The following is an 18,766-nucleotide window of genomic DNA, read 5'->3' on the forward strand; positions in this document are numbered from 1 at the left end:
TTGTTGTTTTTTTTAATGCACTCTACTTCCTCTACACTGTGGCTTGTGCTGTATGAAGGGCAATGAAAACAGCATGCACGACAGACGAGTGGGAAACTCCACAAAGAGTAATGATGTAAAAGCGCTGCCCCCGCACAAGTCCTCAAGGACTCAGCTGTTTTGTCATTAAACCGCTGAAAAGCATGATGGGAGAAAAGCGCTTGCAAGACGTAACTACAGAAAAATGTCAGTTGTGACTAATTCGACTACAACATTAGAGCAATTTTTACAGGTACATCATGGAGAAAAAACGGGAAACCTTATAAGTGCTTCCAACTCCAATTCTAACTCCTTTGCCAGAGGTGATTATATATTCCAAATGTATGGGTTTAATGAATAGCAGGAGGGGGGCTTTGGGTAGGGGACAAAGTGCAAGGTGCACAAACAGATACTCAAACAGGTTGGAGGTTCGATATTTTATTTATTTATAAAAGTCAAAATAAGGAAAGTCCAAAAGGTACTGAAGTAAATCCACAACTCAAAAGGAAGATAAACAAACCTAAATCTTCAAGCACTCAGGCAAATGTCTCAGTCTTTTTTCTAAAAAAATAGCAAAGCAAAGCAATAAAAGAAAAACTCAAACAGGAAGGCAACTTGAGATCACACAGAGTCACATTTACATTTATGGCGTTTGGCAGATGCCTTTATCTCGAGCAACAATTACTTTATTAATACAAGCAATTGAGGGCTAAGGGCCCAAACCTTTTAATCAAAAGGCCAACATTTTAACCACTAAGCTAATATGCTTCCATATCAACTGTAAGAGTAACAAAACACAAAAGGCAGACCACATAATGTTAACAAGTAATCTCACGCAAAGGGCGGAGCTTAAATACAGACGGGAGGTGATTAAACACAGGTGGAAACAATGGGAAATTAATAAGGGGACACAGGTACACAATGGCGACATCTGGTGGCGATAACAAAGGAAACGCAAAAAGAGGACAAAAGAGGGTAGAAATCAAATGCAACCTACCAAAATCCTGATTCTTGGAAATTTGATAATTTCCAAAAGTCTCACACAGAATAATACAATGAACAATAAAACATCCAGCGGGTATTAATTCTTTGGGTGTCAAAACTAATGAAGGGAGAGGTTTGATTAGAAACTGGTTGAAACTGACTGGAAGGCTAACAGTAGGTAGAACCACCATTTGGTGTAAAACATGCTGAGCTGAAAAGCATCTGAAACAGTGCAAGAAGTCAGACGGTTGAGGAAGTTTGAGTTTGGGAAAATATCACTTGGACGTTTATAGTCTTCTAAACTATAAATGTAACCATAAATGATAAAAAAAAAAAAAAAAATGTCCCAAGAACAACACCCCCAGGGAATAATTAAAAAGAAAAAAAACAGAACATTCCTTAAATTAGACTTATTAATGCAACTCCAAGCATCTCTTCCCAAAAGCGTTTCCCAAATGCTCTTTAATTTACAACTGGTTTTCGTTTTTCTTGTTTCATCTGGATTTCATTACTATAAAGCTACAGTAGAATCCTTTGGAAACTGGCTTGCTTGAGCCAACCTCCAGCTTCCGTGGTCATTATTCTCTTACTCATCGTTCTCCGCAGGATCGTCACAGTATTTTTTGGCATAATGTGAATCATTTGTATGCTGGAAAAAGAAGCTTGTTTTTTCCTCACATTCTGTTTCCAGAGGAAGAATTCAGGCTGGAATACTGACTGGACTTCCTCGAATAATCGCTTCCTGTATAATCCCTCTATTATAATCAGGGTTCGAGTTCAAACTAGTCAAGTGCATCCTGGGGTCATTACATTAGTGACCACTAGCTTTAAGCCACCAATTAGAAATTCCAGATTCATTAATAAGCTTTTGCTCTGCAAGACTGACCTCGAAACATTTGGTTTTGTTACTACATACGGTTCTATGTCTCTTGTTTTCGGGTTTCTTTCAACAATGCTGTCTTTACTAGAAAGTTGCTGCAGGTTTAATAGCAAATAATGGAAACTATAATCGACTTTATGTATGTTAACTCTGATATCTTCAAAGGCAAACAATAGATCATCCAGACAGCATTAGGGTCCATGGAGGGCCAACATTAGGCATTGAAAATCCAAACTACTGGGTACTTTGGTTTGATGCTAATGATTTAATGACATGACATAATGAAAACCACTGTTGGTTTTGCTGATGGTTTTAACAGCTGAGGATGTTTATAATGGGATTTGTAGTGCAATCCATTAAATTCCTTCTTAATGGTTTCGATTTTTTTTCCTTTGTGGTTGTTTTTTTTTTCAACCAAAAAAGTCTCATGCTAAGAACGACGAATCAGTCAAGGAGTTTTATGTAATTAGTATTTGACATTTTTCTTCACTACAGAACATTGTAAATTTGTTTTCATTTTTTGTTACATTAAATTAGTTCATGTTAGGACTTTATAGTAGATACCAGTAATTAAGTAAATGTAATTCGTTACTGTACTTAAGCAGCTTTTTTTTGTGTAAATTTCTACTTCACTGAAGTATTTCCATTTAATTTAACCTCACTACATTTCAAAGTCATATATCTTAACTCAGCTACATTTTGATAAATCAGTTGTTCCTTTTTATTTATGAGAATAAAAAACTTAACTGGTCGAACCAATCACCAATCGGTTTCCAATCAGGGGTCAAGCACGAGCTCTGTTTTAAACTTGTTTTGATTGGCGCTTGGTGTATCTACTGATCACCAACATACAGTTCAGCATCATTTCAACAGCAAGCAGAACATTTAGAGAGGAATAAATGATGGAAGAAACTCCAGACTCAAACTCGCCACAACACACTTGACTATAGATATAAACAGCAGTTCCCTCACTTGCTCAAGCAGATAATCCTGTTGTTGTAATTTGATTAAATTTTTTTTTAAAGAACACTTCTTTGTCCAGAAGACTCCCTGATGCCGGAGAGCTGATATGTTGCCATGCCGACAACGATCAGCCTTAATTCAGAACGATTGCCTGCCAATGATGGAGAAATTGTCGTGTTGGACTTGTTGAACTCCTCATTCCAGTTAATAACATTGATAGCTTTAGGGTTAAGGGCCCAGCAGGGGCAGCATGGTGTGGCTGGGATTTGAACTCACAACCTTTACATCCAGAATCCAATAAACTAGTAACATAGAAGACTAGAAGACTTTCCACCAAATCTTGGACCATGGCTTTTGGGGATTGGTGTTTATTTAGATACATGTGATTGTACTAGATTATGCAGATATACATTAGAGCTATGAGAGTGTATTGAGATGTGTTTTTAAGCCATAAACTAACATGAAAAAACCTGGTTGGAGAAAAGAATCTGAGACTCAGCCACTAGATGGCAGCAGAGTCTCACTGTAATGAATCTCAGCCTTAGGAAGCGCCTACGTTAAATGCCTGATGGAATTTAATATGCATATAAAGCTCAATTAAACATTTTAACTAGCCTCCTGTTGGAAAAATAAACACCAAGACATTGGTCATAAATAAATCTATAACTTTTATATCTATATCATTTAAATTACGTGGACAAGTTGGCCAGTAATGGACATGTCTGTTCGGTTGGATTCTCAGAGGGACGTCGCAAATTCGATCACCATTTCGTCTCTGACAGATCTCGTCACTGAGCCGTGCTGAAACGTCTTGCTTGGGAACGAGTCACTCTGAATTATTCGTTTTAACCTTTTTCACTCGAGCTTGACGTACCTGGTGTGAAGCTGCCTCGTGTGTCGTCCGCTTTGAAATAAGAAAACCCAGTGCCCCGTGACGGCCCCTCGGTTTCCCCTGCGTGGGCCAATTCTTGTAAAGCACTCAGGTGTTAATAAAACACTGCGGCACATCGGATTGCCTTTAAGAGAGTGCTCGGGGCCGAAGAATGTACAGGTCGCAGGTTTAGGGAATGTAGGAAATGTCGTCTTTATGGAGTCATTGTGACTAGTTTTTCATGAGACACAAGTCATTGATTTGGTGTTATGGGGTGTCAGTAACCATACATGATGACTGTTAATATGAACAAACTTTCGCACTTTGCATTGCAATCACCTCAGTTAATTTCTTAGGAGGGCAACCAAACTCTGTGTAAAAACTCTGACAATATCTACATGATGTCTCTTCCATTAACTCAGTGGTCAAGGCTGATGGTCAGGTTTCAAGCCCAAGTACTGCCAAGCTGCCACTCTTGGGCCCTTAAGCAAGGCCCTCAGTGCTCCAGAGGCGCCAACCCTGCGCTCCCTAACATCGATTTGATATATGAAGAAAGAATTTCACTGTGCTGTAATGTATATGTGAGTATAAGTAATAAAGCACCTTGACATTTGAATCATTATGACACGATACTACCATCACCATGCTTCATTGTGGGAGGCAAAAAAACCACCAAAACAGTGTCGTGAAAACTACACTCACAAAAGCTCTAACACGCCATCTGAACACAGCTTTAAAGCAGCCTTACCCTTGGTTGTTTTTTTAAAATCTGTAATTTGATATTTACTATTATAAGTGGAAAACAATCACAAACTAGGGGCAAAATTGTCAATGCATGATAAAGCTAGCTCTATTAGCAGTGTCATGATTTGAATGTCCATTGATGTTGCATTAGATTTGAGCATTACAGTATAACCAATCACAAACATTGGTTGAGGATGCAGTGACCAATCAAATCATTGGACGCCAGAGGTCACTGTCCAATTTCTGAATCTGCATTTGCGATTTCTCCCATTATCATAAATAACATTATAACAAAGTTTTGTTTTTTTGCTGCAAAAGTGCATAACTCACATCAGACTCAAGTCTAATCAAGTCTAGACTGTAGTGTTTTGTTTTTGTTTAGTATTTTTTGTTATTGCACTTAAATTTGTAAAGTTATTGCTTCAATTTATGGCAACTAGTTGAGATTTAGATCTCCTTGTCCTTTTTAAACTACACAAGAATCCAAAGCCATCGCCATTAAGATGTTTTAAATTGATCTACTGCTATAAAGCCCTGACCTCAAACCTACTAAACACCTTTGTGATAAAAGTGAATGCTGGCTGCACCCCAGGTGTCCTCACCCTCACCTACATCAATACCTGACTTTACTAACACCCATATGGCTGAATCTTCACAAAGACACTTCAAAATCTGGTGGAACATCTTCCCAGATGAGTGGAGGTTCATACAGCAGCAAATGGGGAATAAATGTGGAATGAGATGTTCAAGATTCTTGGGAAGACATCCATGGACCTTTGCATAGCAGTATTTACCCCATATTGTAGTATTTATAAGTATTGACCCCCCCCCTTCATGTTAATCGATTGGCTGCTTCTGGATATTCTCTGCCAACTAAAAATTCCAATAAAGTCTTTCCTTTTTTTTGCAACAAAGTGGCTTCGAATTCATTCCAAAATGATTGTATTGGCCAAAGATTTGCTCTTAACCCTGACCAAGTTCCTTGCCCCTGCTGCCAAAAAAAGCATCCCAACAACATGACATCCCCACCACCATGTCTCACTGTGGGGGCACTTGGCATCCTCAGGGTCCTGCACGTTGTTGGGTTTATGCCAAATGTAGTGCTTTGTGTACAAGGTCAAAGAAGTAAAATTCTGGCCACAGTAGCCCAAAGAATATCTCTCTTTCTCTCTCTCTACATACTCTCTGTCTCATTCAATCTCCCTTTTTCTCACTCCTAATTTTGTCTCTTTATCACTTTCGCCTATCCTCACTCTTTCATATTTTTGCACTTCCTTAACTTCTCTTTCACTCTTTTTCTCCCTTAGTTACTCTATCACTCTCTTTCATATTCCCCTCTCTCATTCTTAATCCATCCCCAATCACTCTCTTTCTTTCTTTCTTTCTTTCTTTCTTTCTTTCTTTCTTTCTTTCTTTCTTTCTTTCTTTCTTTCTTTCTTTCTTTCTTTCTTTCTTTCTTTCTTTCTTTCAGTCACTCTCTGTATCACTATCTCTAATACATCTCTCCTTTTCTTTCTTATTTCATCTCTTTTTCTCTCTCTCTCTCTCTCTCTCTCTCTCTCTCTCTCTCTCTCTCTTGCATTCTAATTACATCATTCTTGTTCTTTCTCTATCATCCTCTCACACTCTATCATTCTAATCCCATCTCTCTCTCTCTTTATCCCTCTCTATCTTGTTTAGTCACTCTACCCTTCTCTCTCCCTATCACTCTACTCTTCTATCTTTCTCGTTCTTTCTTCATTTCTCACTCTATGTCCCTCCTCTTTCTCTCACTTTACCCCTCTGTCTGTTTTTCTCCCTCTCTGTTGTTCTCCCAATCATTTTCCTATCTCAATTTCTTCCTTCATCATTCCATCTTGCTCTTTCTCTTCATTCTCTCTCTCCTGATTGTTCATTATTCTTAATTCCCTCATTCGTTCTCTTTCTCCAGCTCCATTTTATCCACTTGGGTGATTCTTTGCCTCATATCTGCTCTGAACCCGGACTTTGATGGACTCGCTTTGGGAGCTGCTTGCACTTTTGTTTAGGCTCGTGGGATCCTTGAAAGGTCTAATGATGGCAGAAATATATGACTGTTAAAAAAATAATTGTCTAAAAATGTTTCAATTTGTAAGAAATTACATAAATTTTTCCTTCCAGGGGGCTTTGTTTTTATGCAGTCGCAATGGGGTCGATTTCAACACTTTTTCAGAGCTGTAATTATTATTAATGATAATAATAATAATAATAATAATAATACTAATGTTGTTCTGAATTATGAATTCCTGATCAAATATACATTAATAATGAATAGATCCAACCTTTATTTATAGACATCCCCGTTTTTTTTTTTTTAACTCTGACGTTTTTCTTCCAAATCTGGAACATCTCCAATAAGCTTTTGCCAGGAGAGTCCTGGGCATGTGCCAGGTCTGAAGTATAGAGGCTGCTGACGGAAATTCACCTCGAGGAAGTCAACAAGGGTGTGTTACAAGCTGTACTAAAATATACCAGCTTAGTTTTGTTGTTGTAAATATTGTATATAAGCTCGTATTTGGCATGAAGACTTTCCCCTGGCCGGAATCCTGGTATAAATATAAAGACTCTATTCTAGCCATCAATTTATTTCTAGCTGCTGTGATGGAAAATGAATGAATGCCTTCTGACCAATCAGAATGAAGGATTTAACAAAGCAGTTGTTGTGTCGTGAGAAGTATTTAAATTTTTTGTGCTATATGAAAGAATTAATGTCTGAACTACACAAACACACACACACTCACACTCACACCTCCATCCAGCAAGAAGATCTGGCAGCAAATCAGTTATCTGGCTCTGTTGTTTCCATGCAGCGCCAGTCGAGAATATTAACGACGCTCTTTGTCTCAACATATTGCGAATAAAAAGAGACAAGAAAACAAAAGCCACAGCAAATCATGTCTTTTTTCTTTGCTTGACTTTATGAGTTGAATAAATCTGAGCAGGTCCTGCCCTACATACACTCTGCACATAATTGAGTTTCCGATTGCAAAATAGATTTGATTGATACCAACATAGCCGGTATTCGTTTTTGATTGGAACAGAGCCAGTCAATAGTTTGGAAACACCTAGTCTATGTCCTTGTCTTGGACAATTTGTCTCTGTATAAGTTGGAGAACAGGAGAGATGTTTGCAGATTTCCTCACCCTCACAGTCAAACATGGAGGTGGAAGCTTATGGTTTGGGGTAGTTTTGGAGCAAGGAAAGTTGGAAACTTATTCCAGAAGAACGGAACCAACATGGGAACCGTTCCACCATGCAATTTCATCTGGACTGTGGTTCATTGGAACTGACCACCAAGCTCTGGTAAAACAGTCATCTGGAGTGATATCTATCATGGAATAGCCTGCCCAGTCACCACACCTAAAATCCTTTTGAGCTGCTCTGGGATGAACTAGACCACAAAAAATGTAATCTAGTAAAGAACACCTTTGGCAAGTTTTAGAAGAGGCATGGCAAAGTATTTCAGCTAAACATTTGAAGAAACAAACTGTCCGGATGCCAAGAGTGTGTAAAGCTGTTATTTAAGATTAGATTAGGGCAAATGGGTTCAGACACTTTTGCCCAAGATGGCAGGATTAGACGGCCTGAGCCAGAGGCAGTTAGTTGGAAGAGTCAGATCTCATTTGTGAGCATTCCAAATCCTCACAAGTAATTTGATTCAAATCCATGCTCATAAACTAACATTTCATTCAACACTTGTTTGAAATTTGAATGCCAAAATTAAACTGAACTACATCCTGAATTAAGTGTTTTGATTTTGACTCTGGATATGAATCTTTTTTTTTTTTTTTTAGTTATATCCATTTTTGAATTAAAATTTAAAAGGTCTTTAAAAAAAAAAAAAAAAATATATATATATATATATATATATATATATATATATATATATATATATAAATATATAAACACTTCTGTTTTAAAAACTCTTTTGTATGTGAGCATTGTGTTAAATTCTAAACCATTCGTGGTTATTAAACCGCGGATTGAAGGTGGTCGACTTGGAATTGGTATACGATCGAATACGATCCGTCTCAATTTGTCTGCCGGAAGCGTCCGGAGGCCAGAGACAATCTTGTTAAGGGGTTATCAAGAGAGCCATCGAGAGAAAGAGGAAGTATGGAATGGAGGAATGGAGGATGAGGTTTATGGTGCACACCTGAACCGTGAATAATATGTGGAGCGTGAGCCCGCGACGTCGCTTTCATCTTCAAGTGTGTCACCGATCCGGCTTTCATCCTTTCGTCTCCATCTGGAAAAAAACGCTTACAGCGAAGAAAAAAATGGACGCTTCAGTGTGAGGATGCAGCTTGAATACAGATCTTTTTTGTGGGGGGGTTTTGGTTTCTTTTTGAAAATCCCAGTCCAGTATATTAACCTCCACTCTTCTGGGAAGATGTTCCACTAGATTTTGGAGTGTCCTTGTGGAGATATCTTTCAGCCAAAAGGGTGGTAGTAAAGTCATCTGTCTGTCTGTCTGTCTGTCTGTCTGTCTGTCTGTCTGTCTGTCTGTCTGTCTGTCTGTCTGTCTGTCTGTCTAGCTTTTTTCTTTTTTTTCTATCTGCCCTTTGCCTTTCTTTCTTTCTTTCTTTCTTTCTTTCTTTCTTTCTTTCTTTCTTTCTTTCTTTCTTTCTTTCTTTCTTTCTTTCTTTCTTTCTTTCTTACTTTCTTTCTTTCTTTCTTTTTATTCATGGAGGTGGCTTTGTTCACAGGGGCATCATCACACTGGAACCGGTTCAGATCTCCCACCCTAAATGAAGGGAAAATTTCATGCTACCACATCCAAAGACACCAGAACAATTGTGTGCCTCCGTCTCCGTAACAGTTTGGAGAAGAACCAGATGTGGCCTGAAAAGTCAGATATCCCAATAATTTTCGACCATGTAGCTTTGCTGTGGTTTTCCGAGAAAAGGAACGGAACGAGAGCATGACTCAGCGATACAAAGACTCAGATGATGAATCAGTGAGACAGGAAATTAATATGACAGGGTTTGTGGGAAAGCTCTGACAGGCTGGATAGCGATTAGCCGTAATTGGTGCTTTGACAAATTAGCATGTGGCACTCGGAGCGTCGGGGCGAAATCAATGCAAAAACCTTACGCCCGACAAGAAACACCGTGTCTATTTAAATCTAATCAAATCCACTCTATAATATTTTAAAAATAAAAGCATTGTATGACACGATGACCTGAAAGAAAGAAGAGAATAGAAAATAGTTCATGAGCTTATTAGATTCTTTTTTTTTTATCTACATTTGGATTTATAACATTTTCACTGCTTTTGTGTGGAATAAAAATCTCTCGAAATGTTTAAAGATATAAATGTAAAGAAACCGTGGAAGTGAGAAATGAGAGAGAGAGAAAGAATGAGGAAGATTGGGTAAGTAAAAGAGAGATAGAGTGAGAAAGAGACAGTGAGAAAATTAGAACAAGAGTAAAATAGAGTGATAAAGAGAAAGAGAAAAATAGAACAAGATAGAAAGAAAGAGAGTAATAGAGAGAGAGTATTAGAGTGAGATAGAGTGTTAGAAAGACTGAGAGAGAGGGAGAGAGAGAGATAAAGTGAGAAAGATAGAGACACGGAGACAGAGAGAGAGAGAGAGAGAGAGAGAGAGAGAGAGAGAGAGAATGTGAGAAAGAAAGAGAAGTAGAGTAAGAGAGAAACAAAGAAAGTTATAAAATGAGAGAAGAGTGAGAGAGAAAGAGAGTGATAAAAAGTCTGAGAGAAAGAGAGAAAGATAAAGTGAGGAAGAGAGAGAGACCGTGAGAGCAACAATATGACTAAGAGAGAGAAAGAAAAAAAAGTGATAGGGATATCAAGTGAGAGAGAGGGAAAGAGAGAGAGAAAGGGAGAGAGTGAGAGAGAGAGAGAGAGAGAGAAAGAGAATTACAGCAAGAGAGAGTGAACCACAGAGAGATTAAGAAAGTGAGAGAGAGAGAAGGAGTATGATAGGGGGATAGCGAGAAAAAAAGAAAGATTAAGAGAAGTTAATTAAAAACAAGAATTCTTCTCTGATTTCCTCCTAATTACATTTTTTTCCAACTTTCAAACTTGATTTTTGGAAAAATAATCCGATCCCTTAATCGTTCAGGATCTACAGAAACCCTCACGTCTAATGCTAGCAGGCTTCAACCCCCTCGAATCGAACCTCGCGAGCCTCCTTGGAATTCCTCCACAACTCAAAGATTTACACTAGTCTCGGGGTTAAATGTTGTTTCCATAGCGACAAGCTTCAAGGATGATGTAGTGTCGCTAATTAGCAGCCAGAGTTTAAGAGTATAAATGAGCATGGTGCTCTACGAGCCGGCGGGATTAAGGACTATCTATAGAGAGCCATGTGATAAGATGCAATGCGGCAGAGCTTTATTACTCCATCGGTCTATTTAACCGGATCAGGCTTGCACTAATCCCGGACTCGATGCCTTGGCAGCCCGCTAGTCAAGCGGAGGAACTGCAGAAGCTCTTCGGTTTTTTTGATGTTCAAATTTTTCAAAATCCAGTCTAATGGACTGACTGTTCTTTGTTGAGACCTTCTTCATCTTCAGAGATCGTTCTATCTAATAGGCTTCTTGTCCAGAGATCTCATGCTAGCAAACTCTGCACAGACCTTCATTCTGGTCTGATGGGTCAACCGGGTTTTGTTGTCGTTTCTTTCTATCTATCTATCTATCTATCTATCTATCTATCTATCTATCTATCTATCTATCTATCTATCTATCTATCTATCTATCTATCCATCCATCCATCCATCCATCCATCCATCCATCCATCCATCCATCCATCCATCCATCCATCCATCCATCTATCTATCTATCTATCTATCTATCTATCTATCTATCTGGTGTTCTGTCTCTCTGTCTAGCTATCTTGCTTTTCCTTCCTTCCTTTGTTGCTTTCGCAGCACCATTTTTACCTCCTCCTGGGTTTCTCTGAGATAATACATTGTTTAGCTCGCACTTCTGAAATAAAGCCCTCCTGGAAGACGGGTTGTTGAAAGTGCTGATGTGGAACCTGAGAGTTTTTCTGTTGTTTCTGCACCAGTCTTAATTGCACGCCTGTTTGGACTTGTGTCCTTTGGGCACGAATTTGTCAATGACTGATTTATGTTGTGTTATTTCTTTAATGGGGGTGTTCATAAACTCCGATCAACCCTCTCGCACCACCAAACATAACCCCCCTCACACTCCTCGCTGACAATTCTTCCCCCGAGGCTGCAGCTGCACTGGGATCGTTTCTCTGTAGAACCTCGAACGCTTGGATGCTCTACTGCTTTCTCTTGCTTATTTTAGCAAAATGCCTCTAGAACCATGCTGTGATGTGATGTTCAGAGCAAAAAACATCTCTACCTATGGGGAGGTGGGAGCTCTTTATATAAGGATTTGAAGATCACAAGTTCAAATCTCAGCACCACCAAACTGCTCCTGCTTGGCCCCTGACCAAGGTCCTTAAACCCCTCAACTACTCGGTTGTAAGTCGTAAATGTAAATGTACCTGTACATAAAATCATTCATCATTGAATTTTTTTTATAAATAATTATTTATTATTCTGCATTTAATGTTTTATTCAAATATTTATTTAATTTTAAACATTTTTTAAATCTCATTTATTCTTTATACTTCACTATTTAATACACTTAAAAAATGTATTCCCAAATAATAAAATATAAAAAGGTTTTTAACTTAAATTGCATAAAAAAGATTTTAATTAACTTTTTTTATTGATATTTTTTTCATATCTTTTTTATTAAGTATTCCTTATCATTTTTTTAAATTATATTCCTATGATTTTTCTTTTTACATTACATTTATTTATGTTGATCCTAATAATGTTAAAAAAATCTATAATTCTCCTGTATTTTTTATTCCTATTTAATTTATGTTGCGTTAAAAATAAATTATCCTTAATTTTTGGAAAGGTTTTACTCTAATTTGTTAATTTTATCCATCTTTAAAAATCATTTCATTTATTATTTATAATTCTGTAATCATTCTCCCTCTCTCTCTTACTCTCTTTGTCTCTTTTTCCCTCTCTCTCTCTCTCTCTCTCTCTCTCTCTCTCTCTCTCTCTCTCTCTCTCTCTCTCTCTCTCTCTCTCTCTCGCTCTCTCTTGTTTGTCAATGTGTCTAAAACTGTTCTTTGCTCATTCCTCAGGTAATTGTTTTGTATGCTTGCTACTTATTATAGATTTTGTTTTCTCTTGTAATCCACTTTGTTGTGTCTGTTTTATTCTATTTAGTCTCCTTCAGCAAGTCCACTGGCACCTGCCAATATAATTACACTATATAGACAAACGTTTGTGAACAGCAGAACATAAAATGTGCTTTTTGAACATCCCATTCTACACACTCAAGATTTCAGATTTTAAAACCAGGAAAATTTTTTAAGTGTGTCATATTAAATCTGGATCATATCTGTCCCACAAACTATTTTCCCCGAATGGCCTGCTACAGTGGTCCCCCTCAGTGGACTTAGAACCAAGAACTTAGAATGGTACCTCAGTGAATTCATCTAGACATTACGTCACTTTAATTCAACAATGTGTTTACAAACTTTTTATGAAATTTGTTAGCAAAAACATAGTTTAAAATGTTATTCCTAACGTTCCTGAACATTCTGCGGATTTGCGCAAATTTTAAGATAATCCGCAACTTGCTGTTGGGTTCCAAACGAGCCCGCAAATTTTCCGAGCCGCGAATTATCGTTGGTTGACTGTCTAGAGCGCGGACCTCGACCCTATTGAACACCATTGGGATGAATGTGAATGCTGAAAGTCAAGTCAATCACACTCCAAAGTCGTGTAGAACATCTTCCCAGAAGAGTGGGGGGTATTATTACAGCAAATGGCGACTAATACGAAAACAAGACAAATTTTGTCTATATCTTGTATAGATGATTTACTGTTCTGTAATATCGAATCAAGTGTACGGTGGCATGAAGTGTGCTTTAATGATCTAATCCCACATATTCATTTCTATCGTATTCGAATTTTGAAGAAATACTTTGTTGTTTCCATAGCGACAGGGACTCGGATGTCTGTTGGAGACGCTTTATATTAATTAGTAGGTTTTCCACCACATGATCCTTAAATCTTCTGTATATTCTGTATACTATCTATCTATCTATCTATCTATCTATCTATCTATCTATCTATCTATCTATCTATCTATCTATCTGTCTATCTGTCTATCTGTCTGTCTGTCTGTCTGTCTGTCACTTGATCTCATATTAGATTTAAATATATATTATATTAGTAGGTTTTCCACCTCATGAAAGTCTTCGCATCCTGGTTTTCTGGAATAAAATACAAAGTGGGTATGGATGGTATTTATAAGGAGAGCCAGGTGGATGTTTTGTGTAATTCATGGACAAATAAAATGTTTGTCATTTTCGTGGTCATTTATATTTTTTTGTGTTATTAGAAACAAAAAATATATATTTTTTTAGCCTTAAGAATAAACGTTTGCTAGCCTTTTGTCTTGGTGACTTACAATTCCCGTAACTTATGGCAGGTCTGAAAGGTTCACGTCAGTGTGGTGTTTCATGAAAGCCCCCCATTTTTTTATTTTTAAATGCAGGCCTGACATTTAGTCTTTCATTTTACGTCTGCCTCTGAAGTGTAAAGGTGACAGAGGTAACTTAAAAGGCTTTGTCTCAATTTGCCCAGTGGCACCTGAAGCATGTTTCTTTTGAACATGGCAGCAGTGCGACGCCACCTCGCTCCATTTCATTTCATTCCATTTCAAGGACTCGTAGTCCTTGAAGTGTGTGAGTGCTTGCGAGTGTCTGAAGTGCCTCTCATAAAGCCTGGTGTTATTCTCTGATTAATATGAACTATGTAATGCAAAATTATATCAAACAAAAACAAAGAAGGTCAATTAAAAAAAAATTCATACCCCCCCTCAAAAAAAGTGTTTACAGACCCTTTCTCTATTTGACTTCTGGTTTTTAGCCCCGCGTAGGCGTGTACCTCAGCATGTACCTTGCATATTTTTGAGCGAGACTTGATTGACAGCTGCTACCTAAAGTGGAATATTCCAGGTTCGGTACCAGATTAAAGCATGGTGTAGGCGGAAAAAAAAAAAACCCAGCATTAATCATACATTCAGTCCATGAACTTGAAGATAGAATTTGTTTGAAGGGAGACATAAACCTAAAGCTAAAAAATTAAAAAAAATTAAAAACGATTTAAATAACTCTGTGTTATGGCCAATGGACATGTCATAAAAGACCCTTGGTCATCAGGATGGGCTTTGGGGCACCCCATTAAGCTTCAGCACACTCCTTGGATCTTCAGGATGTTGTTTGGGATGCTGTTTTTGGACTGCAGAATTCTTTAACTGTTTTCAGGACAATGTTTGGTTTTTTTTGGTGTGTTTTTTGGTCTTCATTCTTTGGGACACTGTTTTGGTCCTTTTTGGTTTTTGTTCTACAGAACACTTCTCTGCAAATCAGGGTGCTGTTGTGGTCATCAGGACACTGTTTTTGAGTGTCCAAGGTGATGTTTTAATCTTTAGGACACTGTTTATGTCTCCCAGACCCAAATTTGGTCATCAGGGTGCTGGTTTGGTTGTTAGGACACAGTTTTCCGGTGTCCAGGGTGCTGATTTGGTCATCAGGACACTGTTTTTGAGTGTCCAAGGTGATGTTTTAGTCTTTAGGACACTGTTTATGTCTCCCAGACTTGAATTTGGTCATCGGGGTGCTTGTTTGGTTATCGGGTGTCTAGGGTGCGGATTTGGTCTTTAGGACGCTGTTTTTGTTTTGTTTATTTAACAGAATGCTGTTTGATTTCATGAGACACTGTTTTGGTCTTTAGGACAGTGTTTCTGTTTTATAAGAATGGTTTGCCTTTTAGGATGTTTTTTAGGTCTTTGGGATACTGATAGATGGAGTTTTGGTTTTACAAGACTCTGTTTTGGCCTTCAGGATGTTGTTCAGGTCTTTGAAATACTGTTTTGATTTCAAAGCACGCTCTTTTTATTCCGGTACCTTCTAAGCAACAGGTGATATAATAGCTCTAAATCTAGTTGTGTGTCATATAACCAATCAGCTCCTGGCCCAGCTACAGCTACAACTTCATCTGTGTATTCTTAGGAATTCCCTGAAATGTGCTCTGCATGCACTGAAATGACAAAGGGGCTTAAAAACAACAACAACAACAACGGAGAAATACACATTATTCCACCCTCCATCCTGTTTACATCGATCGCCGAGGCTTTTAGCGTCTCGGTCGTCCAACTCTTCATTAACAAAACCCTTTGTACAGCACCCTGGGTTGCTCACTAACCAGTGATGAGACGCATTGTGTTGAAGCCTTTCACGTTTTCAGGGCGCTTCGCTTGAGTGCCAGCCTTTTCTTTCTTGCCAGCGCTTTTATTTTTTACGACATGATTATCGACTCTAGGCTTTTTTGCCTGTTGTTAAACACTGCTTTGTGTATACTTGCGGATTTAAGAAGAAGGATTAGCATTTAGATTTCTTTCTCATCCAAAATATCGAGGTTTTCACATTAACTAAAACCACCTAGTTATTTCAAGTTGCGAATATTGGATGCCAGTCTGGTACAAATTCTGCTACGCTCATTAAATTGTTAAACTTTTTATATAATGAAGGGTGAGGTTTGGTTGAAGGATAATCAACCTCTGCAACTGATTCTGTTTTTCCACGTCGCAACACTGCGCTCCCTCAAATGGGTTCCTGTAGCTGTTGCATCAAATTCAAAACACAGATTCTCACGTTTAAAGCCAAATAAGGACCAAAAACCCTATACCATACAGCACTTATCTCACCCAGCATTGCTCCACTCATTCCTTCATTCCCTCTTCTACTACACCATGCCCTATCAATCCTCTACCACACCAAGACTGATTCCTCAGTCCTCTACCACTGTACCACTTATCCCTCCATCCTCCACCACCTCACCACTAATCCCTCCATCCTCTACCACTGCACCACTAATCCCTCCTTCATCTACCACGGCACCACTAATCCCTCCTTTCTTTACCACTGCACCACTAATCCCTCCTTTTTTTTACCACTGCACCACTAATCCCTCCTTTCTTTACCACTGCACCACTAATCCCTCCATCCTCTAACACTGCACCACTAATCCCTCCTTCCTCTACCACTGCACCACTAATCCTCCATCATTTACCACTGTACCACTAATTCTCCCATCCTCTACCACTGCACTGCTCAGTCCTCCATAAATTAACTCGTAATTAATCCCAACCTAAGATCACATATTTATCTGTTCTAAATTTACTTCAATATACTTTTTTTTTTGTTTGTTTTTAATACTCTAATCAACATGGGCATGGACAAATAAGTATGCTTTACGCAAATGTACGTTTATTATAAGTAAAACCGTACTCAACACAGAGCATGAAAATTAGATGTTTCAAAGGTCATTAGACACATGAAAAAAAAGAACATAGAAATACCAGGTGAACATTAATTCTCTTTCTTTGCACTAAGCCAGTTGGTCAAACAGACAAGCCTTTCACATTTTTTAGATGACAGGGCAGCTTGTAAAAATTTTTTTTAAAGTAAGTATGGGGTTTCATATTTATCATCATCAGGACACCACATGTTTTCCACACGGACGGCTTTAATTGGTGGATTTAAAACAAATGTTTATGTTTAAAAATAAAAAAATATAAAAATGAAATCTATTTTTATATATGAATTTAATATATGTAATTTTTTTTATATCTGATTAAACAAAAGGATGTCGTGAATAAAAGTGTGTTGCGTTGAAGGTAAAATTAACATATAAAACAAAAAAACTGGAAAACAGGAAAAAACATGTAAAACAAAAATGTGAAGCATGGTGGTGGAGGAATGAACTAACCATTTCATGGTCGCATTTTGTTTTTAACCTGCACAAACTGGTTTTGCATTTAGAAAAATGCTACCCTGCTCACATTTACATACCCCACCCCCACTTTTATAAAATTGTAAAAGTTACCTATAGCACATTCATTCTTCTTTAGTGAAGTGGCTCCTCCTTCTCACTATAAACAGCATCAACATTGATAAACACTGTAGGCTAACTGTAAATATTGGCACCCCTGCTGATCGGTCTCTAGTCTGGTAGATCTTGTGGAACCTGTGCTCACTTCTGTTTGCTTTGAAATGAAGAACAACAAATGTATGCTCAACAGGCCATGGATCTGAACTAGAGGTGCAAGGCAAGAGGCGATTCTGCATACCGCAGCGCTCAGAGACGCTGCGAGATTAAGCACTAAGGCTTGCTGATTGATTAAGTGGACCGAAAAAGTGACAGAAAGCAGCAGCTGTGAACACAACATCGCCTGCGGGTACGGAGTGAATACCGAGTGCGAGTGGTATTTGTAGAGAGCAGCAAGAAAATCTATCCATATTCGAAAGAATGGCCATTAAACAAGATTGTTCTGATTCTTTTAACTCCTTAATCCACTGTGCAATTTTGGCCACGATTTGGTCGTCTGGGACAAATTTTCAACATCCTGAATGATTGCTATAATCATAGGCTAAAATCTGTAGTCTTTGATCGCTAGTTTGACAGACGATTAATAAGTTTCGCGATAATTTTTTCCAGATGACATTCTGCCAATGTAAGAAAATTCCAGACTCTTTTTCTGCAATGACGTCTCGTACGATCATTAAACCATGAACCAATAGGAGCGCCGACCCTGATGACCCAATTAGCGCGACTTCAAACCACCTCAGGGAAAAGGTCGAATTGAGTCAGGTGGACAGTACAGCAAGAAGAGAAACTTATGGATGGAAAAGGAGTGTTTGTAGGATGTTTTTATTATCCAGTCATGTCATGAACAACGTGAACGCTACAGATTGGTTTGTTTGCTGCTAGCTACTGTTAGCTGTTAGTTACTGTTAGGGTCTGAAGGTGTCACGGATTGATGACGTAAAAATTTGGACAAGTATTTTTTTGTGTGCGTCGGTTTTTGACTTACATACAGCCTGACATTATGGCAACTAGGATCCTGCGGTGTGACATGTGAATCATGTTCGTACAGTCTGATAAGCAACACTAGTGAGAAACAGCTCTCATCACCGACTCGACCATTTGAGATTTTTTTTTATCTCATTTTGATTTGAAATGGCTACATGCCGAGTCAAGCTAAACTAGTCACGTCCAAAACAGCTGACTCGCCAAATCTCAACGACTGGCAGCTACTTATCAAATGAAGAGTCGCTGCTTCGTCTCTTGACTGAATATTCCGTCTAAACAATTCCAAGAGCACAATGAGAATTTTCAAAAAGCAATCATAGTGTGTGTGTGTGTG

General features: G+C 38.2%; 1 protein-coding gene across 1 annotated transcript in view; it reads left to right on the forward strand.

The window, feature by feature from the left end:
• asip2b (agouti signaling protein, nonagouti homolog (mouse) 2b) overlaps positions 1-18,766 on the forward strand; it is a 217,644-nt gene that overhangs the window by 158,818 nt on the left and 40,060 nt on the right. The gene's annotated exons all lie outside the window — the stretch shown is intronic.

The sequence above is a fragment of the Silurus aristotelis genome, assembly GCF_946808225.1.
Source record: "Silurus aristotelis genome assembly, chromosome: 5".
Lineage (NCBI taxonomy): Eukaryota > Metazoa > Chordata > Actinopteri > Siluriformes > Siluridae > Silurus > Silurus aristotelis.